At 39.0% G+C, this 25,680-nt stretch overlaps 2 long non-coding RNA genes across 2 annotated transcripts in view; both read right to left on the reverse strand.

Moving 5' to 3' along the window:
* LOC131250758 (uncharacterized) overlaps positions 1-25,680 on the reverse strand; it is an 85,956-nt gene that overhangs the window by 39,126 nt on the left and 21,150 nt on the right. The window lies entirely within an intron of this gene.
* Positions 14,270-17,229, reverse strand: LOC131250764 (uncharacterized). Its single transcript, XR_009173440.1, has 3 exons — positions 17,162-17,229; positions 16,568-16,630; positions 14,270-14,413 (listed from the first exon to the last, which is right to left on the reverse strand). It is a non-coding gene; the product is annotated as an uncharacterized LOC131250764 (long non-coding RNA).

Genomic DNA, 25,680 nt, shown 5'->3' on the forward strand with positions numbered 1-25,680 from the left:
GATCATATTCATGATAAGCCTTGGTAAGGCTAGTGATATTCTCATTGAGCATGTTTCCTTTCTGTATCTCCTATTATTCTTCTGTGTACTATTATCACACACTTGCACCACCCTTTAAGCTTCTATAAGCATATGCATGATTGATGCGTGCAAGAGATCCTAGGCAGGTGTCGCAGTGGCAGAGTTTGGATTAGAGTTGAGCTTGAGGACCCAGTATTGCATCCTTCCTTTCTTTCTTCTATTATCTTATGTCCTTTTAGACCTTATGTAACTTGTAAAAGTTCAAATTCATAGTGGATTTTGTGATATGTGCCTTTTTTTTATTCTCAGATTTACTTGTTATGATCTTAGGTATGCTCGTATTGGAAATGATTATATTGTTATGGAAATCCTCCTTATAGGATCTCAGGATCGGAACCTGCTTCATGAGCCGAGAATGGGGTACTAAGGAGGCTGTTGCGGCCAGAACCGGCCATCGGGTTCCTTGTGAATCTGATTACCAAGTCTGGGGCGTGACATAACCAAAAACCTAACCTTAGCCTAAACCTAAAACCAAAACCTTAACCTATAATCTAAAACCTAAACCTAAAACTTAAAACTAAATGTATTCTCAAATCCCTAAACCTAAATCTACAACTAATTATAATCACAACTCCCTAATCTAAACCTAAACCTAAACTTAAAAACCCAAACCTAAACCCGATCCCGAACCCGAACTCGAACCCGATTCCTAAACCTAAACCTTAACCTATTCTCAATTACCTAAACCTATAGCTTATAACCTAAACCTAAACCTTAACCTAAACCAAAAACAAAACCTAAACCCAAAACCTAAATGTATTCACAAATCCCTAAAGCTAAACCTACACCTAATCCTAATCTCAACTCCCTAGCCTAAACCTAAACCTAAACTTGAAAACCCAAACCTAAACCCGATCCTGAACCAGAACCCGATTTCCTAAACCTAAGCCTTAACCTATTCTCAATTCCCTAAACCTAAAGCTTATAACCAGAACCAAAACCTAAACCTAAACCTAAACCTAAAACCTAAATGTAATCTCAAATCCCTATACATAAACCTAAATCTAATACTAATCTCAACTTCCTAACCAAAACCTAAACCTAAACTTGAAAACCCAAACTTAAACCCGATCCCGAACCCGAACCTAATTTCCTAAACCTAAACCTTAACCTATTCTCAATTCCCTAAACCTATAGCTTATAACCTAAACCTAAACCTAAACCTAAACCTGAACCTAAACCTAAACCTAAACCTAAACCTATAACCTAAACCTAAAACTAAACTCAAAACCTAAATGTATTCTCAAATCCCTAAACCTAAAGCTACACCTAATCCTAATGTCAACTCCCTAACCTAAACTTAAACCTAAACTTGAAAACCTTAACCTAAACCTGATCCCGAACTCGAACCCGATTTCCTAAACCAAAACCATAACATATTCTCAATTCCCTAATCTGGGTAAGTTAAACAAACCCTAATCTGTGTTAGAGCTTAGAATAGTTTTTGTGTTGTTGTAGCTCATTTCTATTCTTGCCTTAGGTTATCTTGTTGCCGTTGATGAAAACAAATCGTCTGATATCAGTTCGGTGTTCTTTTTTGGATTAAGGTGCGGACTTTAATCGTATAGGTTATGGTTTTCAAGGCTTTCAATGCCAGTGAATGGTTTATTCTTGTTATGGATGAGATTTCACATGCCAAATGTTATGTTTGTTTTGTGTTCCTGATATGCATGTGTTACATTGAGATTTGTGTATTCTATGTGTATGTAGGAAGTACCGTATGCGTATAAAATATGAACATGTGTTTGCCATGATTAATTGTCGTGTAACTTTGCTAATTGTATGTGCGGCAACTCCTTAGTAAAAGGAATTGTCCAAATGTGTGTATTTCAACATACGTCATGTATGTTGAACTATGTATTCTAAGTGTTTGTAGAAATGTCTGAATGATCTAAAGTGTAATATATTATACTATTTGTGGGCGTTGAGAAGCGATTCTCAACTCTCCCACTAGTGTGTATGATTTCCTTCATGCAAGTTATATTCTTTGTTGTTTAATTTCAAGTCTTACTTATGCTTAAATCCATGTTAAGTTGATATTCTTCAAATGCTTACGTACCATATGATTTGAGTTGTTGTTCCATTATTATTCTAAATTGTTGATATCAATGTCTGTTATAGTGGAATGTGTTTGGGACTGTGAATAGTCCAGGAAATCGGTAATCGGCCTTAAGTTCGTGGCTGAGGTTGCTTTCGCCACGTAGGACGTGATTAGACGAACTCGAGTCGTATTAGAGTTGTCGGCAGTGGTTTGGCCATGCGGAGTGTTTATGCACTCTATGTCGTTCAACCCAACGTGCGCTCGTGCTAATCAAGTTCGTCAAGTAACCCGATTGTTCGATGTATGTTCACCATGTATGGACGCTACTGTTTGAATCTAGGGTACCAAACTTACCGATGAAATCCTATTAACCATGGTACCTTGATCCGCTAAGACTCATGAGCCGGACATGGTGGTATGGGACACCATGGTCGAGCTGTCGGCCTACGCTGGGGTGACGAGCCTCCCTGTAGTGACCAATGAGTAACCAAACTTGTGAGCTGATTATGGTGGTATGGGACACTATATTCGTGCTGTACATTGATTGGTGACGAGCCCTTTGTAGTGACCTCAAACATACCTGGATACCGTATTGAGGTGACGAGCCTTAGTGTAGTAACAAAGGTATATAGGCGTGCATTGATTGGTGACGAGCCCTTTGCAATGACTTGAAAACATATGATCGTATGAGATTGTGTAGGACTGACGACCCTAGAATGGATCACTGTTTGGATGGTGATATGAGGAAGGTACCTTAGCTTCCCAATCTTGTTGTATGAAAAGGACTTATAACAACTTGGTAATCATGTTCATGCACCGCATTTGCATGTGCTTTGTAGACGTGGCGCACCTTAAGGCGATGTCATGCTTAACGTAAGATGAAGACGCTGTGGGTGTACGCGTGAGAGCACGCATCATTCTGCATACATCCTTGCATTAACAAGAGTACTTAGGACATGTTTGATTGTTCTACTTTATCATTATTGCTTGATTGAACTGATAACATGTTAACCTTTGCTTTATTGTTCCACTGAGTTGATCACTCACTCCACGTTCTGAGGCGGTGTTAAACACCCACCCGACTCTGTCTTAGTTGTTGATGTTGCAAATGTTGATGCAACCTTTGAGGCAGAGCCGGAGATCGAGGATGATGAGGCTGCTTTCTCTTTTATGCAGTTTTCGGACGGGTTCTAGTGAGCCTTGTTCTGATGCGCAGGATGCTAGGATTTCTTTTGGGAATTAAATGATGTAGTTTGATACTTGTAATTTTGATAACAACACTTGTATTATGACCCGGTATGTATATGTACTCCAGGGATTTACACATGTACACATATATTTCTTTAAGTCTTCCGCTTGCGTTCTTCACTTATCCCTGAATTATATTTGCTATTTGGCTCAATCTATTCTATGTTTTATGCACTAATACAGACAACATACATCCATCATTAAATATGTTGCATAAGTGATGTTTTGAAACTTGGGAGCTGAGTTATGCTCGACCCCCGAATTTCAGGGCGTTACAAGTTGGTATCAGAGCATGAATTGGATTAAATCGGACTTGGGTTATGGTCACACACTACACGCTGTTGCCACTTTAGTGTATTTGGGTGCGAGTTTATCGTAGATTGTGTGTTTGTGTTCCGTTACTTCTATCGGCGAAAGTTTACTGAAAACGATCGTCGAGATCGATTCTGTGCTCTCTCCTGATCATACACAGCGACCCGAAACCTCTCCTAGACCATCTATTAATGAGATTAGATGGTTTATCATCCCATTTCAACCCTTTAATCTTCAAGAAATCTCTGTTTGTATCAGATTTCTGCCTGAATGGCCCGATAGGCGTCGAATCATGCAAAGGGGCCGATCGGGGCATTTCTAATGGGGCCCAGGCGGGGACCCACATCATTTTGGAGTTAAGGGACCAGGAGGACCTCGCCCGAACAGCGAGCCATCACCGGACGGTCCAAAGACTGGCGATGTCCTCGCCGGTTCGGTGAGGCCTCGTCGATCAGCGGGCAAGGCCGGGCGGGCCGGCTGGGGCCGACGAGTGTATGGCCTAGTGTGGCCCACCCTTCCACGGTTTGTTGATTAAAATTCCTTCTATGCCCTACTTCATTCACAATCCTCCCTCCCAAGCTCTCCTTTCCTTCAAGTTCTTCTCCAAACTTCACCTAATCTCTTCCAAATCTTCTTCTTCTTCCATTTTCGTGCACACCCTACTAACCCATCTCAAAACCCTCACCCCATTGTTGTTTCCATCTCCTTTTCTTCTCATTTGGGCTCTCAAATCCTCTTTTGGGATCTTAAGTGTGTGGAAGCTTCACCATCCTTCCTATTTCTCTCTTTCTCTCATTTCTCATGGCCCTCTTTGAGTTTATCATGGCCATCTTTTCCATCTCCATCCTTCTTTCTTTGATGGGGAAGAAGAGAGCGCCCGTGGATGAAGCCGAGACTAGCTGCCCAACCCGTGCACGGAGGCCGAGAGGTGCCGCCGCGAACACGACCGCCGCTCGTAAATTCCAGACCAAGCGGGACCTTGATCCTCGAGCTCCCATTGGTAGAACCCTATTGGCGGAGTTATCGCATGGAGTCTATGAAGGTCGTAGGGTCCTTTTTGAGGCTCATGTTGATCCGCGGCTGTATGGCGAGTTTCTGTTGTTGGAGCGCCTGGAAGAAGCTGGTTGGTGTCCCTTGTTTGAGGGTGAGTATCGCGTGAATGCAAGTACTATTCAAGATTTTTATGCCAATATTCGTGATCCTTCGTTGGAGCCTCTGCAGTTCAGGATTCCTTGTGGTAGCGGTCGGGAGGCCACGGTCAACGTCGCCCTGATATCCTGACTCCTGAATGTGCCACTTGGTGAGGTGCATGCCAATGAGAAGAATTTGAATAGTATGCGCGAGAGGGATCGTCGCACCTAGTTCCTGTGTGGTCATCTGGTCGAATGGCAGCCTAATAGAAGTCTTCTAGCTACCAACATGATGGACGACTTCCGCTTGCTTCACCACATGTGTACGTTTAATGTATATCCGAGGTGGAGTAATCGCAGCGAGTGTACGCGTCTGATGGTAGATTTTCTGTATCAGGTGAGGCAAGGAGCGAAGTTATGTGTGCTGACATACATCTTATGCCAGATTATCCTTATCGCTCGTTCGACTAGGAGGACCGAATCGCTTTCTTTTGGCTGACTCATTTGTAAGCTTGCACATGAGTTTGGCTATAGGCTTGGAGCAGAGAAGCCGGTTCCGTTCGCCATATTAATCTGATGACCCTTAAGCAGATGGAGATTGGTCCTCGTCGACAGGCCTCAGAGAGTGAGGATGAGTCGGAGAGTGATGAGGATGAGAGTTATGCTGAAGGTGGTACTGAGATTGAAGAAGAAACATAGCAGGACGGGGATAGGTCGTCCTGTATGCGAGCACCTATGGTTCCTAGGCCGCGACCTGACTTTCAGGGTGCGCCTTTTCTCGGCACGAGGCCGCGAGCAGATTCTCCTCCTGGGCGTTCAGCGCCGCCCGCTCAGCAGATGAGAGCTGATCTTCGTTGTTCATATTGTAGGAAGACAGGACATTTGGACCATTTTTGCTTTTCACGTATGCGGCCCAGTGGTTTTACTCCACCGCAGAGGATTAGTCGTCCGATGCCTCAGGTTATTTCACCTCCACCTCTTCGTTCAGCGCTAGCTCATCCATCCTTCAGACCTACAGTACCTAGCTTTAGGCCACCTCAGCGGCCCATGGTTCCTCCACCGAATCGTCAACAGCAGGCTCGAGTTCATGCACTCTCAGCTGAAGCGCCTATGTCTGACTTGGTGCCGAGATCCTTCGAGGTTACAAGGCACATTGAAGGTATTTTCATTTCTATGTTGGTGGATACAGGGTCCACTACCTCTCGTATATCATATGCGGCAGTTAGGCATTTGGGTTTGAGCACTGTTTCTATGCAAGGAGTGACGCTTACTACTGCTACGGGGATTTCCTCTGCTATGAACAAGCGTTGTATGGATTGTTTAGTTGATCTAGAAAGTGGATCGATCCGTGTTGATTTCTTTATCGCACCTCTTTATCATTACGATGTTATTATGGGTATGGATTGGCTCACGAGGATGTGAGCAGAGATTGATTGTGAAGCAAGGTCGGTGACAATCCATGGACCTAAGGGTGAGACAGTTACTTTCCCAGTTCAGGTCAGTTACCCTCTTCGTCTTGATTATTATACTTCTCTGTTAGAGAGTATGGCTGAATCGACGTTTGATAGCACGCCGGTGGTTCGGGAGTTTGAAGATGTGTTTGAGTCGATTTCTGGATTACCTCTTCAGCGCGAGATTGATTTTACTATCGATCTCATGCCTGGTGCGGCGCCCATTTCTTTGCCCACCTATCGTATGCCTCTAAGTGAAATGGAGGAGTTGAGGAAGCAGATAGATGGTTTACTGAATTTGGGTTTTATTCGGCCTAGTGTGTCTCCTTGGGGAGCACCTGTCTTGTTTGTGAAGAAGAAAGATGGTTCCTTGCAATTATGTATTGATTATCGCAGGTTGAATCTGGTAACTGTGAAGAATAAGTACCCTTTGCCCAGGATTGATGATCTGTTTGATCAGTTGAAGGGGGCACGGTACTTTTCGAAGGTTGATCTGCAGTCAGGGTATCACCAGTTGCACGTCAAGAATGAGGACGTGTAGAAGACCGCTTTCAGGACTAGCTTCGGTCACTATTAGTTCCTTGTGATGTCGTTTGGTCTTACGAACGAACCAGCAGTGTTCATGGATCTGATGAATAGGGTGTTTCGGCCATTCTTGTTCCGATTCGTCATTATCTTTATCGATGACATCTTGATATATTCGGCGAGTCGGGAAGAGCACGAAGAGCACTTAAGAGCGGTTTTGGATACTCTCAGGAAGAATCAGCTTTTTGCACAGTTCAAGAAGTGTGATTTCTGAAAGAAGGAAGTCAAGTTCCTGGGACATGTGGTGTCCAAGGAAGGGATAGCCGTCGATCTTGCCAAGGTAGCTGCAGTGCAGGACTGCAAGCAGCCTAGTTCAGTTACTGAGGTAAGGAGCTTTCTGGGTCTTGCAGGCTATTATCGACTCTTCATTCAGGACTTCTCGAAGATAGCCAGGCCGTTGTCACAGTTGACACGGAAGGATTTGAAGTTTGCTTGGAATGAGATGGCGGAGGAAGCTTTTCAAGAGCTGAAGGACAAGTTGACGTCCGCCCCTGTGCTAGTATTTCCAGAGCAAGGGGTTAAGTATATTATTTATACTGATGCCTCTCGCGTTGGTCTGGGTTGTGTCCTTATGCAGAAGGACATGGTGATTGCTTATGCTTCGCGTCAGTTGAGGAAACACGAAGAGAATTACCCTACGCACAACCTGGAGTTAGCAGCTGTCATTTTCGCATTAAAGCTCTGGAGACATTACCTCTATGGAGAGGAGTTCGAGCTCTTTTGTGACCACAAGAGCCTTAAGTATATTTTCACGCAACGTGACTTGAATATGAGGCAGCGTCGATGGATGAAAACATTAAAAGACTTTAAGTTCGATGTTTCATACCATCCAGGCAAGGCGAACCTTGTGGCAGATGCGTTGAGTCACAAGAAGGCTATTGAGTTTGTGGCTCTGCTGATAATAGCAGAGTGGGATATGTTAGAGTTTGTGTGGGACTTTGAGCAGAAGCTTACGGTGGAAGAGCCGTATAAGGTTATCGCACACATTCGTGTACAGCTCCTTATCGACGAGAAGATCGTTGCAGCTCAAGCAGATGATGAGCTTTTGGCGAAGATGAGGAAGCAGGTTGGTACAGATGAGAACTCCGACTAGAGTGTTAGTTTTGATGTGGGCTTACGATTTCGTGGCCAGTTATGTGTTCCTGACATCCCTGACTTGAGACGGGAGGTTCTCGAGTTAGCCTAGAGTTCTAAACTTGCGATACATCCAGGTAGCACGAAGATGTATCAGGATATGAGAAGATCTTATTGGTGGGACAATATGAAGGTCCATATTGCTAAATTTGTCTCTCGTTGTCTCACGTGCCAGCAGGTCAAGGCAGAGCATCGCCGACCTCCTGGGCTGCTGCAGCCCATGCCCATAGTAGAATAGAAGTGGGACTTCATCTCTATGGACTTTATTTCTGGGTTGTCAAGAACAAGGAAGGGATATGACTCTATTTGGGTGATCGTCGACCGATTGACGAAGTCGGCTCATTTCTTACCGATCAGAGTCACAAACTCTGCAGACGAGTTGGCTAAGCTGTATATCAAGGAGATTGTACGTCTGCATGGAGTTCCCTTGGAAATTGTGTCTGATAGAGACACGCATTTCACATCTATCTTCTGGACTCGTATCTAGGAAGTGATGGGTGTGAAATTGAAATTCAGCACCGCGTTTCATCCACAGATAGATGGGTAGACGGAACGCGTGAATCAGGTCCTGAAAGACATGTTGCGAGCTTGTATTTTGGATTTTAAGGACAGTTGGGATGATTGTCTCCAGTATGCAGAGTTCGCGTATAATAACAGTTTCCAGGCGAGTATTGGCATGGCTCCCTATGAGGCGTTGTATGGTCGCCCGTGCAGAGCACCGCATTGCTGGGCAGAAGTTGGCGAGCGTAGTTTGATTGGCCCAGAGTTGGTGCAGGCGACTTCAGAGAAAGTTGACATTATTCGACGTCGACTTCTGACAGCCCAGAGTTGGTAGAAGAGTTATGCTGATATGAGGCGGCGACCGCTTGAGTTTGAGGTTGGAGACCATGTATTTCTGAAGGTCTCTCCTATGAAGGGAGTTCCGCGGTTCGGTAAGAAGGGAAAGCTAACAGCGAGATTTATTGGTCCATTTCAAGTTATGGATCGAGTGGGAGCGGTAGCATACCGCCTTGCTTTGCCCACACCTCTTGCGGGCATGCATAATGTATTTCATGTTTCTATGCTGAAGAAGTACGTTCCTGATCCTTTGCATATTATCAGTTGGGAGCAGGTGCAGTTGAGCGAGGATGCCACATATGTACTGTGACCGACGTGTATTCTGGACAGGAAGGAGCAGGTATTGCGTAGCAAGGTCATCCCTCTTGTGAAGGTGCTATGGACGCATCACAGTGAGGAAAAGGCTACTTGGGAATCTGAAGTTGAGGTTAGAAAGAGCTACACTCAGATCCTTGAGGAATATGAGAAGGTATGAATTTCGAGGATGAAATTTTCTTTAAGGGGGGTAGATTGTAATGACCCGAAAAATTTTGTGCCAAGACCCGAGTACTACCTCTGTTTTCCTTAGAAGCTTTTTGGGGTAATTAACGCTAACTCGATTGCTTGTGAAATTTGCATCAATCACTTTAAATTTGATCTGCATGACTCAAAATCTGTAGAATAGTTAGCGCTAGGTTACTCTGAAATCTGGGATTCATCGCTAAAGCCAGTTGCTCTTGGGAATTTTTAGAAGTTCTGGATCGGACCTGGACCACGCGTCGAAAGTCCGATAGCGTTAATCTTAGGCTGTTGCGATCACCATGTTAGACTTGGCCATCACCTCAAAAATTAAGTCCATATGATGTTCTGGGTCGATTTGATTGAGTCCGAAATGAAGAGTGTGAGAACGGTTGGAAATTAATTAAGATTTTATGAAATCTGAGTCATGTCGCTTGCGCGATGATTTTAAGCAATTTGACCGTTGGATTCTGACCCAATTTCACCCTCTGATTAGGAAAGGTAGCCCAGGCATGTCCTTGTGCTTGTGGACCTGATCGAGATTCGGTGACCGTTGTTTTGAGTGTGGTCCGCCACGGCTGATCTGAAGATCCGGTCGGTACGAAAACTCAGCTTCACCTAGATCTATGGTCAGTGAGCTTAAGTCCGACCTTTCGTGGTAATAGGTCCACCGGAAGTGCTTCGTTGGATCGAGAGAGGCTTGTTTTGGTTATAACCTAAGCATACCTTGGCCCTGGGGTTATTTTCATCAATGTTAGACCTATATATAGACCTTAAAAACCTAGCTCTCTTTTCCATACAAATTTCCTAACCCTGGCTAAGAAAGAGAGAGGAAAAGAGAGAGAAAGTGAGAGAAGTTGGTGAATCATCTTAGATTCTTTCCTGTTCTTCTTCATCCTTAAACCATCGCTTTTGAATCGTTATTCTGGCGATTCTGAGTTCATCTTTGGGTAAGTTAACCAAACCTAATCTGTGTTAGAGCTTAGAATAGTTTTTGTGTTGTTGTAGCTCATTTCTATTCTTGCCTTAGGTTATCTTGTCGCCGTTGACGAAGACAAATCGTCTGATATCAGTTCGGTGTTCTTTTTTAGATTAAGGTGCGGACTTTAATCGTATAGGTTATGGTTTTCAAGGCTTTCAATGCCAGTGAATGGTTTATTCTTGTTATGGATGAGATTTCACGTGCCAAATGTTATGTTTGTTTTGCGTTCCTGATATGCATGTGTTACATTGAGATTTGTGTATTCTATGTGTATGTAGGAAGTACCGTATGCATATAAAATATGAACATGTGTTTGCCATGATTAATTGTCGTGTAACTTTGCTAATTGTATGTGCGGCAACTCCTTGGTAAAAGGAATTGTCCAAATGTGTGTATTTTAAAATACGTCATGTATGTTGAACTATGTATTCTAAGTGTTTGTAGAAATGTCTGAATGATCTAAAGTGTAATATATTATACTATTTGTGGGCGTTGAGAAGCGATTCTCAACTCTCCCACTAGTGTGTATGATTTCCTTCCTGCAAGTTACATTCTTTGTTGTTTAATTTCAAGTCTTACTTATGCTTAAATACATGTTAAGTTGATATTCTTCAAATGCTTACGTACCATATGATTTGAGTTGTTGTTCCATTATTATTCTAAATTGTTGATATCAATGTCTGTTATAGTGGAATGTGTTTGGGACTGTGAATAGTCCAGGAAATCGGTAATCGGCCTTAAGTTCGTGGCTGAGGTTGCTTTCGCCACGTAGGACGTGATTAGACGAACCCGAGTTGTATTAGAGTTGTCGGCAGTGGTTTGGCCACGCGGAGTGTTTGCGCACTCTATGTCGTTCAACCCAACGTGCGCTCATGCTAGTCAAGTTCGTCAAGTAACCCGATTGTCCGATGTATGTTCACTATGTATGGAGGCTACTGTTTGAATCTAGGGTACCAAACTTACCGATGAAATCCTATTAACCATGGTACCTTGATCCGCTAAGACTCATGAGCCGGACATGGTGGTATGGGACACCATGGTCGAGTTGTCGGCCTACGCTGGGGTGACGAGCCTCCCTGTAGTGACCAGTGAGCAACCAAACTCGTGAGCTGATTATGGTGGTATGGGACACTATATTCGTGCTGTCGGCCTACATTGATTGGTGACGAGCCCTTTGTAGTGACCTCGAGCATACCTGGATACCGTATTGAGGTGACGAGCCTTAGTGTAGTAACGAAGGTATGATAGGCGTGCATTGATTGGTGATGAGCCCTTTGCAACGACTTGAAAACATATGATCGTATGAGATTGTGATAGGACTGACGACCCTAGAATGGATCACTGTTTGGATGGTGATATGAGGAAGGTACCTTAGCTTCCCAATCCTGCTGTATGAAAAGGACTTATAACAACTTAGTAATCATGTTCATGCACTGCATTTGCATGTGCTTTGTAGACGTGGCGCACCTTGAGGCGATGTCATGCGTAACGTAAGATGAAGACGCTGTGGGTGTACGCGTGAGGGCACGCATCATTCTGCATACATCCTTGCATTAACAAGAGTACTTAGGACATGTTTGATTGTTCTACTTAATCATTACTACTTGATTGAACTGATAACATGTTAACCTTTGCTTTATTGTTTCACTGAGTTGATCACTCACTCCCACGTTCTGAGGCAGTGTTAAACACCCACCCGACTCTGTCTTAGTTGCTGATGTTGCAAATGTTGATGTAACCTTTGAGGCAGAGCCGGAGATCGAGGATGATGAGGCTGCTTTCTCTTTTATGCAGTTTTCAGATAGGTTCTAGTGGGCCTTGTTCTGATGCGCGGGATGCTGATATTTCTTTTGGGAATTAAATGATGTAATTTGATATTTGTAATTTTGATAACAACACTTGTATTACGACCCGGTATATGTACTTCAGGGATTTACACATGTACACATATATTTCTTTAAGTCTTCCGCTTGCGTTCTTCACTTATCCCTGAATTATATTTGCTATTTGGCTTAATCTATTCCATGTTTTATGCACTAATACAGACAATATACATCCATCATTAATATGTTGCATAAGTGATGTTTTGGAACTTGGGAGCTGAGTTATGCTTGAACCCCGAATTTCAGGGCGTTACACCTAAACCTAAACCTAAACTTGAAAACCCAAACCTAAACCCGATCCTGAACCCGAACCCGATTTCCTAAACCTAAACCTTAACCTATTCTAAATTCCCTAAACCTACAACTTATAACCTAAACCTAAACCTAAACCTAAACTTAAACCTAAACTTAAAACTAAACCTAAACCTATAACCTAAACACAAAACCCAAATGTATTCTCAAATCCCTAAACCTAAACCTACACCTAATCCTAATCTCAACTCTCTAACCTAAACCTAAACTTGAAAACCCAAACCTAAAGCCGAACCCGAACCCGAACTCGATTTCCAAAACCTAAACATTAACCTAATCTCAATTCCTTAAACATATAACATATAAGCTAAACCTAAACTTGAACCTTAACCTAAACCTATGACCAAAACCTAAACCTAAACCTAAAACCTAAATGTATTCCCAAATCCCAATACCTAAACCAACATCTAATACTACTCTCAACTCCATAACCTAAACCTAAACCTAAACTTGAAAACCCAAACCTAAACCCTATCCCGAACACGAACCCGATTTCCTAAAACTAAACCTTAACCTAATCTCAATTCCCTAAACAGATAGCTTATAACCTAAACCTAAACCTAAACCTAGACCTTAACCTAAACATAAACCTAAACCTATGACCAAAAACCTTAACCTATAACCTATAACCTAAACTTATAACCTATAACCTAACCTTAGCATAAACCTAAACCTTAACCTATAACCAAAAACCTAAACCTAAATGTATTCTCAAATCCCTAAACCTAAATCTACACCTAATCCTAATCTCAACTCCCTAACCTAAACCTAAACCTAAACTTAAAAACCCAAACGGAAACCCGATCCTGAAGCCGAACCCGATTCCTAAACCTAAACCTTAAACCTTAACCTAAACTTAAAGCTAAACCTTACCCCAAAACCTAAATGTATTCTCAAATCCATAAACCTAAACCTACACCTAATCCTAATCTCAACTCCCTAACCTAAACCTAAACCTAAACTTGAAAACCCAAAACTAAACCCTATCCCGAACCCGAACCCGATTTCCTAAAACTAAACCTTAACCTATTCTCAATTCACCAAACCTATAGCTTATAACCTAAACCTAAAGCTAAACCTAAACCTAAACCTGAACCTAAACCTAAGCCTAAACCTATAACCTAGACCTAAACCTAAACCCAAAACCTAAATGAATTCTCAAATCCCTAAACCTAAACCTTCACCTAATCCTAATGTCAACTACTAAACCTAAACCTAAACCTAAAGTTGAAAACCCAAACATAAACCCGATCCCGAACCCGAACCCGATTTCCTAAACCTAAACCTTAACCAATTCTCAATTCCCTAAACCTATAGCTTATAACCTAAACCTAAACCTAAACCTGAACCTAAAACTAAACCTAAACCTATAACCTAAACCTAAACCTAAACAAAAAACCTAAATGTATTCTCAAATCCCTAAACCTAAACCTACACCTAATCCTAATCTCAACTCTCTAACCTAAACCAAAACCTAAACTTGAAAACCCAAACCTAAACCCGATCCCGAACCCGAACCCGATTTCCTAAACCTAAAATTTAACCTATTCTCAATTCCCTAAACCTATAGCTTATAATTTAAACCTAAACCTTAACTAAAACTAAAACCTAAACCCTAACCTAAACCGATAACCTTAACCTAAACCAAAACATATGACCTAAAACCTAAACCTATAACCTATAACATGAACTTATAACCTATAACCTAGCCTTAACCTAAACCTTAGCCTATAACCTAAAACCTAAAGTTAAACCTAAAACCTAAACCTAAACCCAAAACCTAAATGTATTCTCAAATCCCTAAACCTAAACCTACACCTAATCCTAATCTCAACTCCCTAACCTAAACCTAAACCTAAACATGAAAACCCAAACCTAAACCCGATCCCGATCCCGAACCCGATTTCCTAAACCTAAACCTAAACCCATTCTCATTTCCCTAAACCTATAGCTTATAACCTAAACATAAACCATAACCTATGACCTAAAACCTTAACCTATAACCTATAACCTACACTTATAACCTATAACCAAACCTTAGCCTAAACCTAAAACCGAAACCTTAACCTATAACCTAAAACCTAAACCTAAACCTAAAACCTAAATGTATTCTCAAATCCCTAAACTTAAACCTACACCTAATCCTAATCTCAACTCCTTAACCTAAACCTAAACTTAAACTTGAAAACCCAAACTTAAACCTGATCCTGAACCCGAACCTGATTTCCTAAACCTAAACCTTAACCTATTCTCAATTCCCTAAACCGATAGCTTATAACCTAAACCTAAACCTAAACCAAAACCTAGACCTTAACCTAAACATAAACCTAAACCTATGACCAAAAACCTTAACCTATAACCTATAAACTAAACTTATAACCTATAACCTAACCTTAGCATAAACCTAAACCTTAACCCATAATAAAAAACCTAAACCTAAACCTTAAACCTAAATGTATTCTCAAATCCCTAAACCTAAATCTACACCAAATACTAATATCCACTCCCTAACCTAAACCTAAACCTAAACTTAAAAACCCAAACCGAAACCCGATCCTGAACCCGAACCCGATTCCTAAACCTAAACCTTAAACCTTAACCTAAACTTAAACCAAAACCTTACCCCAAAACCTAAAAGTATTCTCAAATCCCTAAACCTAAACCTACACCTAATCCTCATCTCAACTCCCTAACCTAAACCTAAACCTAAGCTTAAAAACTTAAACCTAAACCCGATCCTGAACCCGAACCCGATTTCCTAACCCTAAACCTTAACCTATTCTCAATTCCCTAAACATATAGCTTATAACCTAAACCTAAACCTAAACCTAAACCTAAACCTTAACTTAAACCTAAATCTAAACCTAAACCTAAAACCTAAAAGTATTCTCAAATCACTAAACCTAAACCTACATCTAATACTAATCTCAACTCCCTAACCTACGACTAAACGTAAACTTGAAAACCCAAACTTAAACCCAATCCCGAACCCGAACCCGATTTTCTAAACATAAACTTTTACCTAAGCTCAATTCCCTAAACCTATAGCTTATAACCTAAACCTAAACCTAAACCTAAACCGGAACCTAAACCTAAACCTAAACCTATAACCGAAACCTAAACCTAAACCCAAATCCTAAATGTATTCTCAAATCCCTAAACCTAATCCTACACCTAATCCTAATGTCAACTCCCGAACCTAAACCGAAACCTAAACTTGAAAACCCAAACCTAAACCCGATCCCAAACCCGAACCCGATTTCCTAAACCTAAACCTTAACCTATTCTCAATTCCCTAAACCTATAGCTTATAACCTAAACCTAAACCTAAAACAAAACCTAAACCTATAACCTAAACCTAAACCTAAACACAAAACCTAAATGTATTCTCAAATCCCTAAACCTAAACCTACACCTAATCCTAATCTCAACTCTCTAACCTAAATCTAAAAATAAACTTGAAAACCCAAACCTAAACCCTATCCTGAACCCGAACCCGATTTCCTAAACCTAAACCTTAACCTATTCTCAATTCCCTAAACCTATAGCTTATAATTTAAACCTAAACCTTAACCAAAACCAAAACCTAAACCCTAACCTAAACCGATAACCCTAACCTAAACCAAAACCTATGACCTAAAACCTAAACATATAACCTATAACATGAACTTATAACCTATAACCTAGCCTTAACCTAAACCTAAAACCTAAACCTTAGCCTATAACCTAAAACCTAAAGTGAAACCTAAAACCGAAACCTAAACCCAAAACCTAAATGTATTCTCAAATCCCTACACCTAAACCTACACCTAATCCTAATCTCAACTCCCTAACCAAAACCTAAACCTAAACATGAAAACCAAACCTAAACCCGATCCCGAACCCGAACCCGATTTCCTAAACCTAAACCTTAACCCATTCTCAATTCCCTAAACCTATAGCTTATAACCTAAACCTAAACCAAAACCTTTGACCTAAAACCTTAACCTATAACCTACAACCTAGACTTATAACCTATAACCTAAAACCGAAACCTTAACCTATAACCTAAAACCTAAACCTAAACCTAAAACCTAAATGTATTCTCAAATCCCTAAACCTAAACCTACACCAAATCCTAATCTCAACTCCTTAACCTAAACCTAAACCTAAACTTGAAAACCCAAACTTAAACCTGATCCCGAACCGGAACCCGATTTCCTAAACCTAAAACTTAACCTATTCTCAATTCCCTAAACCGATATCTTATAACCTAAACCTAAACCTAAACCTAGACCTTAACCTAAACATAAACCTAAACCTATGACCAAAAACCTTAACCTATAACCTATAACCTAAACTTATAACCTATAACCAAACCTTAGCATAAACCTAAACCTTAACCTATAACCAAGAACCGAAACCTAAACCTTAAACCTAAATGTATTCTCAAATCCCTAAACCTAAATCTACACCTAATCCTAATCTCAACTCCCTAACCTAAACCTAAACCTAAACTTAAAAACCCAAACCGAAACCCGATCCTGAACCCGAACCCGTTTCCTAAACCTAAACCTTAAACCTTAACCTAAACTTAAAGCTAAACCTTACCCTAAAACCTAAAAGTATTCGCAAATCCCTAAACCTAAACCTACACCTAATCCTAATCTCAACTCCCTAACCTAAACCTAAACCTAAACTTGAAAACCCAAAACTAAACCCGATCCTGAACCCGAACCCGATTTCCTAACCCTAAACCTTAACCTATTCTCAATTCCCTAAACCCTCTAGCTTATAACCTAAACCTAAACCTAAACCTTAACTTAAACCTAAACCTAAACCTATAACCAAAATCTAAACATAAACCTAAAACCTAAATGTATTCTCAAATCCCTAAACCTAAACCTACATCTAATACTAATCTCAACTCCCTAACCTAGGACTAAACCTAAACTTAAAAACCCAAACTTAAACCCAATCCCGAACCGGAACCAATTTCCTAAACCTAAACCTTTACCTAAGCTCAATTCCCTAAACCTATAGCTCATAACCTAAACCTAAATCTAAACCTAAACCTATAACCGAAACCTAAACCTAAACCCAAATCCTAAATGTATTCTCAAATCCCTAAACCTAATCCTACATCTAATCCTAATGTCAACTCCCTAACCTAAACCTAACCCTAAACTTGAAAACCCAAACCTAAACCCGATCCCGAACCCGAACCCGATTTCCTAAACCTAAACCTTAACTTATTCTCAGTTCCCTAAACCTATAGCTTATACCCTAAACCTAAACCAAAACCTAAACCCAAACCATAACATAAAACTAAACCTAAACCTACAACATAAACCTAAACCTAAACACAAAACCTAAATGTATTCTCAAATCCCTAAATCTAAACCTTCACCTAATCCTAATCTCAACTCTCTAACCTAAACCTAAACCTAAACTTGAAAACCCAAACCTAAACCTGATCCCGAACATGAAACCGATTTCCTAAACCTAAACCTTAACCTATTCTCAATTCCCTAAACCTATAGCTTATAACCTAAACCTAAACCCTAACAAAAACCGAAACCAAAACCTTAACGTAAACCTAAACCTAAACCTAAACCTATGACCTAAAATCTTAACCTGTAACCTATAATCTAAACTTATAACCTCTAATCTAACCTTATCCAAAACCTCAAACCTAAACCTTAACCTATAACCTAAAACTTAAACCTAAACCTAAAACCTAAATGTATTCTCAAATTGCTAAACCTAAACCTACACCTAATCCTAATCTCAACTCCCTGACCTAAACCTAAACCTAAACTGGAAAACCCAAACCTAAATCTGATCCTAAACCCGAACCCGATTTCCTAAACCAAAACCTTAACCTATTCTCAATTCCCTAAACCTATAGCTTATAATCTAAACCTAAACCTTAACTTAAACTTATAACCTTAACCTAAATCAAAACCTATGACCTAAAACCTTAACCTATAACCTATGACCTAAACTTATAACCTATAACCTAACCTTAGCCTAAACCCGAAACCTTAACCTTAACCTATAATCTAAAACCTAGACCTAAACCTATAACCTAAATGTATTCTCAAATCTCAAAACCTAAACCTACACCTAATCCTAATCTCAACTCCCTAACCTAAACGTAAAACAAAACTTGAATACCCAAACCTAAACCTAATCCCGAACACGAACCCGATTTCCTAAACCTAAACCTTAACCTATTCTCAATTCCCTAAACCTATAGCTTATAACCTAAACCTAAACCTTAACCAAAACCTAAACCTAAACCTATAACACAAACCTAAACCTAAACCAAAAACCTAAATGAATTCTCAAATCGCAAAACCTAAACCTACACCTAATCCTAATCTCAACTCCCTAACCTAAACCTAAAGAAAAACTTGAAAACCCAAACTTAAACCCGATCCCGAACCCATACCCGATTTTCTAAACCTAAACCTTAACCTATTCTCAATTCTCTAAACCTATAGCTTATAACCTAAAACTAAACCTAAACCTAAACCTAAACCTAAACCTATGACCAAAAACTTTAACCAATAACCTATAAGCTAAACTTACAAGTTATAACCTAACCTTAGCCTAAGCCTAAAACCTAAATCTTAACCTATAACCTAAAACCTAAACCTAAACCTAAAACCTAAATGTATTCTCAAACCTAAACCTATGACCTAAAACCATTACCTATAACCTATAACCTAACCTTAGCCCAAACCTAAAACCGAAACCTTATCCTATAACCTTAAACCTAAACCTTGACCTAAACCTAAACCTAAACCTATGACCTAAAACCTAAACCTATAGCCTAAAACCTAAACTTATAACCTATAACCTAACCTTAGCCTAAACCTAAAACCGAAACCGTAACCTATAACCTAAAACCTAGACCTAAACCTAAAACCAAAATGTATTCTCAATTCCCAAAACCTAAACCAACACCTAATCTTAATCTAAACTCCTTAACCTAAACCAAAACCTAAACTTGAAAACTCAAACTTAAACCCGATCCCGAACCAGAACCCGATTTTCCAAATCTAAACCTTAACCTATTCTCAAATCCCAAAATCTATAGCTTATAACCTAAACCTAAACCTTAACATGAACCTAAACCTAGACCTTAACCTAAACCTAAACCTAAACCTCTGACCAAAAACCTTAACCTATAACCTATAACCTAAACTTATCCTAAACCTAAAACCTAAACCTTAACCTCTAACCTAAAACCTAAACCTAAACCTTAAACCTAAATGTATTATCAAATCCCTAAACCTAAATCTAAACCTAATCCTAATATCATCTCCCTAACCTAAACCTAAACCAAAACTTAAAAACCCAAACCTGAACTCGATCCCGAACCCGAACCCGATTCCTAATCCTAAACCTTAACCTATTCTCAATTCCCTAAACCTATAGCATATAAAATAAACCTAAACCTTAACCTAAACCTAAAACTAAACCCAAACCCTAAACCTAAATGTATTCTCAAATCCCTAAACCTAAACCTACACCTAAACCTAATCTCAACTCCCTAACCTAAACCTAAACCTAAACTTGAAAATCCAAACCGAAACCCGATCTAGAACCCGAACCCGATTTCCTAAACATAAACCTTAACCAATTCTCAATTCCCTAAGCCTATAGCTTATAACCTAAAACTAAACCTAAACCTAAACCTAAACCTTAACCTAAAGATAAACCTAAAACCTAAATATATTCTCAAATCCCTAAACCTAAACATACATCTAATCCTAATCTCAACTCCCTAACCTAAACCTAAACCTAAACTTGAAAATCCAAACATAAAGCCGATCTCGAACCCGAACCCGATTTCCTAAATCTAAACCTTAACCTATTCTAAATTCCCTAAACCTATAGCTTATAACCTAAACCTAAACCTAAAACTAGACGAAAACCTTAACCTAAAACTAAACCCAAACCTATAACCTAAAGCTAAGCCTAAACCCAAAACCTAAATGTATTCTCAAATCCCTAAACCTAAACCTACACCTAATCCTAATCTCAACTTCCTAACCTAAACCTAAACTTAAACTTGAAAACCCAAACCTAAACCCGATCCCGAACCCGAACACGATTTCCTAAACCTAAACCTTAACCTATTCTCAAATCCCTAAACCAAAACCTACACCTAATCCTAATCTCAACTCCCTAACCTAAACCTAAACCTAAACTTGAAAACCTAAACCTAAACTTGAAAACCCAAACCTAAACCCGATCCCGAACTCGAACCCGATTTCCTAAACGTAAACCTTAACCTATTCTCAATTCTCTAAACCTATAGCTTATAACTTAAACCTAAACCTTAACCTAAACCTAAACCTAAACCTCTGACCTTAAACTTTAACCTATAACCTATAAGCTAAACTTATAACCTATAACCTAACCTTAGCCTAAACCTAAAACCTAAACCTTAACCTATAACCTAAAACCTAAACCTAAACCTAAAACCTAAATGTATTCTTAAATCCCTAAACCTAAACCTACAACTAATCCTAAACTAAACTCCCTAACCTAAACTTAAACCTAAACTTGAAAACCCGAATCTAAACCCAATCCCGAACATGAACCCGATTTCCTAATCATAAACCTTACCCTATTCTCAATTCCCTAAACCTATAGCTTATAAATTAAACCTAAACCAAAACCTAAACCAAAACCTAAACCCTAACCTAAACCGATAACCTTAACCTAAACCAAAGCCTATGACCTAAAACCTTAACCTAAACTTATAACCTATAACTTATAACCTATAACTTGAACTTATAACCAATAACTTGTAACCTAAAACCTTAAACCTAAACTTGAAAACCAATAACCTATAACCTGAACTTATAACCTATAACCTGAACTTATAACCTTTAACCTGAACTTATAACATATAACCTATAACCTATAACCTGAACTTATAACCTATAACCTGAACTTATAACCTAACCTTAACCCATAAACCTAAAACCTCAACCTATAACCTATAACCTATAACCTGAACTTATAACCTATGACCTAAACCTTAACCCATTCTCAATTCCCAAAACATATAGCATCTAACCTAAACCTAAACCTTAACCTAAACCTAAACCTAAACCTATGACCTAAAACCTTAACCTATAACCTATAACCTGAACTTATAACCTATAACCTAACCTTAGCATAAACCTAAAACCGAAACCTTAACCTATTACCTAAAACCTAGACCTAAACCTAAAACCTAAATGTATTCTCAAATCCCTAAACCTAAACATACACCTAATCCTAATCTCAACTCCTTAACCTAAAACTAAACCTAAACTTGAAAACCCAAACTTAAAACCGATCCCGAACCCAAAACCGATTTCCCAAACCAAAACCATAACCTATTCTCAATTCCATAAAACTATAGCTTATAACATAAATCTAAACCATAACCTAAACCTAAACCTAGACCTTAACCTAAAACTAAACCTAAACCTAAGACCTAAAACTTTAACCAATAACCTATAACCTAAACTTATAACCTATAACCTAACCTTAGCCTAATCCTAAAACCTAAACCTTAACCTATAACCTAAAACCTAATCCTAAACCTTAAACCTAAATGTATTCTTTAATCCCTAAACCTAAATCTACACCTAATCCTAATCTCAACTCCCTAACCTAAACCTAAACCTAAACTTAAAAACTCAAACCTAAACCCGATCTCGAACCCGAACCCGATTCCTAAACCTAAACCTTAGCCTATTCTCAATTCCCTAAACCTATAGCTTAAAACCAAAACCTAAACCTTTACCTAAACCTAAACCTAAACCTAAACCCAAAACCTAAATGTATTCTCAAATCCCTAAACATAAACCCACAACTAATCCTAATCTCAACTCCCTAACCTAAACCTAAACCTAAACTTGAAAACCCAAACCTAAACCCGATCTCAAACCCAAAACCGATTTCCCAAACCTAAACCTTAACCTATACTCAATTCCCTAAACCTATATCTTATAATCTAAACCTAAACCTAAACCTAAACCTTAACCTAAACCTATAACCTTAACCTAAATCAAAACCTATGACCTAAAACCTTAACCTATAACCTATAACCTAAACTTATAACCTATAACCTAGCCTTAACCTAAACCAAAAACCTAAACCTTAACCTATAACCTAAAACGTAAACCTAAACCTATAACCTTAATGTATTCTCAAATCCCTAAACCTAAACCTACACCTAATCCTAATCTCAACTCTCTAACCTAAACTTAAACCTAAACTTAAAAACCCAAACCTAAATCCTATCCCGAACCCGAACCAGATTTCCTAAACCTAAACCTTAACCTATTCTCAATTTCCTAAAACTATAGCTTATAAATTAAACATAAACCTTAACCTAAACCAAAACCTAAACCCTAACCTAAACCGATAACCTTAACCTAACACAAAAGCTATGATCTAAAACCTTGACCTATAACCTATAACCTAAACTTATAACCTATAACCTAACCATAACCTAAACCTAAAACCTAAACCTTAGCCTATAACCTAAAACCTAAAGCTAAACCTAAAACCTAAACCAAAACCCAAAACCTAAATGTATTCTCAAATCCTTAAACCTAAACCTACACCTAATCCTAATCTCAACTCCCTAACCTAAACCTAAACCTAAACTTAAAAACCCAAACCTAAACCCGATCCCGAAACCGAACCCGATTTCCTAAACCTAAACCTTAAACCATTCTCAATTCCCTAAAACTATAGCATATAACCAAAACCTAAACCTTAACCTAAACTTAAACCTAAATCTATGACATAAAACCTTAACCTATAACCTATAACCTAAACTTATAACCTATAACCTAACCTTAGCCTAAACCTAAAACCGAAACCTTAACCTATAACCTAAAACATAGACCTAAATCTAAAACCTAAATGTATTGTCTAATCCCTAAACCTAAACCTACACCTAATCCTAATCTCAACTCCTTAACCTAAACCCAAACCTAAACTTGAAAACCCAAACTTAAACCCAATCCCGAACCCGAACCAGATTTCCTAAAGCAAAACCTTAACCTATTTTCAATTACCTAAACCTATAGCTTATAACCTTAACCTAAACCTTAACCTAAACCTAAGCCTAGACCTTAACCTAAACCTATGACCTAAAACCTTAACCTATAACCTATAACCTAAACTTATAACCTATAACCTAACCTTAGCCTAAACCTAAAACCTAAAACCTAAACCTAAACCTTAAACCTAAATGTATTCTCAAATCCCTAAACTTAAATCTGCATCTAAACCTTATCTCAACTCCCTAACCTAAACCTAAACCTAAACTTAAAAACCCAAACCTAAACCCGATCCCGAACCCGAACCCGATTCCCAAACCTAAACCTTAACCTATTCTCAATTCCCTAAACCTATAGCTTATAACCTAAACCTAAACCTTTACCTAAACCTAAACCTAAACCTAAACCCAAAACCTAAATGTATTCTCAAATTCCTAAACCTAAACCTACACCTAATCCTAATCACAACTCCCTAACCTAAACCTAAACCTAAACTTGAAAACCCAAACGTAAACCCGATCCTGAACCTGAACTCGATTTCCTTAACCTAAACCTTAACCTATTCTCAATTCCCTAAACCTATAGCTTATAACCTAAACCTAAACCTAATCCTAAACCTAAACCTTAACCTAAAACTAAACCTAAACCTATAACCTAAACCTAAACCTAAACTCAAAACCTAAATGTATTTTCAAATCCCTAAACCTAAACCTACACCTAATCCCAATCTCAACTCCGTAACCTAAACCTAAACTTAAACTTGTAAACCCAAACCTAAACTCTATCCCAAACCTGAACACGATTTCCTAAACCTAAACCTTAACCTATTCTCAATTCCCTAAGCCTATAGCTTATAACCTAAACCTAAACCTTTACCTAAACAAAAACTAAAACCTTAACCTAAACTTAAACCTAAACCTATGAGATAAAATCTTAACCTGTAACCTATAATCTAAACTAATAACCTCTAACCAAACCTTAGCCTAAACCTAAAACCTAAACCTTAACCTATAACCTATAACCTAAACCTAAACCTAAAACCTAAATGTATTCTCAAATCGCTAAACCTAAACCTACACCTAATCCTAATCTCAACTCCCTAACCTAAAGCTAAACCTAAACTTGAAAACCCAAACCTAAACCCGATCCCGAACTCAAACCCGATTTCCTAAACCTAAACCTTAACCTATTCTCAATTCCTTAAACCCGTAACTTATAATCTAAACCTAAACCTAAACCTAAACATTAACCTAAACCTATAACCTTAACCTAAAGGCTCGTCTGCATGCTCCTGCTGCTACTATGCTACGGCTGCATCCTGGTGAGCTTCTAGAGCTTTGTTGCTTTCGTCATATTTGAAAAGGCTAAGCTATATGTCCTAGAGGGGGGGTGAATAGGACAATGCCAAATAAAAACTTATCGAAGCGGAATAATAAAGAATATGATAGCCAAAGTAAATCACAATGCAGTAAATTAAAATAACCTCAAAATTTAGATCTTGAGAGGTTGATATAAACGTTGTTCTAAGGACAACCTTACACCAAAAACAGAGTTTATGGTAGGACAACTTTATTTCTAGAAAGGTCTTTGTATCAAGTCTCAAATCGAAGAGGAATATAAAAAGAAATACAAACTGAATTGAAATAACTTGTAATTAAAAATGTATTGTTCTAGGGACAGCCATACACCATAAAAATGGCAGGGCAACCTTACTGGAACAACTTTCAAATGAAATTAAAATATCAAGCTGATAAAGGAATAGCAGAAAATAAATTCTAAATTATTGCAACATTCCCACAAAGCTTGAATTAAATGATTACAGCATTCACCACCATACATACAGCCCACAAAAGAATAATTAAAGAATAGAAGTATAAACCATTCAACCACAACACAAGGGTTTATAGTGGTTCGCCTGTGTGTTCACCAACTGTTAAACAATAGCCACACAAAAAGCTACTCCACTCCTAATATCCTCACACAGGGGATATTAGCGTTTACTAACAAATAGATTTTCCCAGGTTCACCCAAAACCCTTACAATTGTGTCTTTGTATGTGGGCTTACACAATTAAAAAACCCCACTTCTGAGTTTTCCTGGCTCTCCTCAGATAACCA

This window comes from Magnolia sinica, chromosome 1, assembly GCF_029962835.1.
Source record: "Magnolia sinica isolate HGM2019 chromosome 1, MsV1, whole genome shotgun sequence".
Taxonomy (NCBI): Eukaryota; Viridiplantae; Streptophyta; class Magnoliopsida; order Magnoliales; family Magnoliaceae; genus Magnolia; species Magnolia sinica.